Here is a 1,231-nt window from a genome sequence, read left to right on the forward strand (position 1 = left end):
CCTGGCCGTAATCCTATATTCGTCCTCTCTACTCCGGCGCACCCCGCCGATGGGATGGGATCCGCTCTGCGACACGTGGCAAGATAAATGGATGGATGGACGTGGGTGCGCAGGGCGCAGGGCGGGGGCCGTCCGTAAACGGGAACAGGCTCTTACGTCCCCATGAAAATCGTCCCTAAGACAATTCGTCCCCACCTCTATAGTCCCGTGTCAGTATGACCCCGTCCTTGATGTCCCCATGTTTTGTCCCCGAAATCAATTTCTTACAAATTGGCGCACGTTTTCTAGTTGAGTATTACAAATTTAATATTACAAGTTACAACCCCATAGGGCAACCAAAAGACCTCAAGAAGTCAACTAGCCGTCCTTCTTTGTACCAGAGGGTCGCAACGCAGTACTGAGAGCGCGGGCAATGCGCGATCCCCGGAAATGGCCGGTCGGGACGGCGCGAATCGGCTGTTCAAACGGGCGCTCTTCACTTTAACTAATTATAACACACCGTGTGTTGCAAGTATCTTCACGACAAATTCAAATACCGAGACCAAGGGCACGAAGATTCAAAATGTGTTAAAATCTGCTTTGTTTCTCTACTTGTATTTCGTAAAACATCAAAACTAATGGCGAGAGCCGAGGAGCCGCTTCTACACTGGCTCAGTTCTTTTGGGATTCCGGACAAAATACAGCTCGAACCACGTCGGACAAGCAAGAAAAATGTAAAGGACACTTGGACGCAGTGCTTTATAGGTATTTCTTGTTAAACCCCAGCATTGAAAAATAACAATAATAAGCCGACGCCATCGGGCGCTCTCTCAGCCTCGGCTACTATCGTGAATTTTTTAAATATGTTTACAAGTTTACTCACCCTAAGCAACCTTGCCTGCATGTGAAAGGGGCCTACGCCCTGATCATAGTCCTCAAGCCCGAAGCGCCGCGCCCGCCCATCCCCAGCCTGCCTCTCATTTTAGGTATTGATGGCGCTTTAGACAACTTTGCCAACTAGATGCTCCGGCTCGGGCCCCTCGCAGCCTCCACCGCCTCCACTCTCACTGCATATCCACACTCTCGGTGTGATCGCTCCGCGGGAGGGCGTTGCCTTACCGGCACGCTCTGCACCACGCTCGCAGATTTTCTGTAAAGATCCGGAGAAAGGAATTTGAAAGTGTGCGAGTTATTCCGCGATGAACTTTAGTCCTACATTTTGAACTACTCTCATATCTGAACCTACTCTACC

This window comes from Frankliniella occidentalis, unplaced genomic scaffold (genome assembly GCF_000697945.3).
Source record: "Frankliniella occidentalis isolate FOCC.00 unplaced genomic scaffold, Focc_3.1 Scaffold584, whole genome shotgun sequence".
In the NCBI taxonomy this organism is placed as follows: Eukaryota; Metazoa; Arthropoda; class Insecta; order Thysanoptera; family Thripidae; genus Frankliniella; species Frankliniella occidentalis.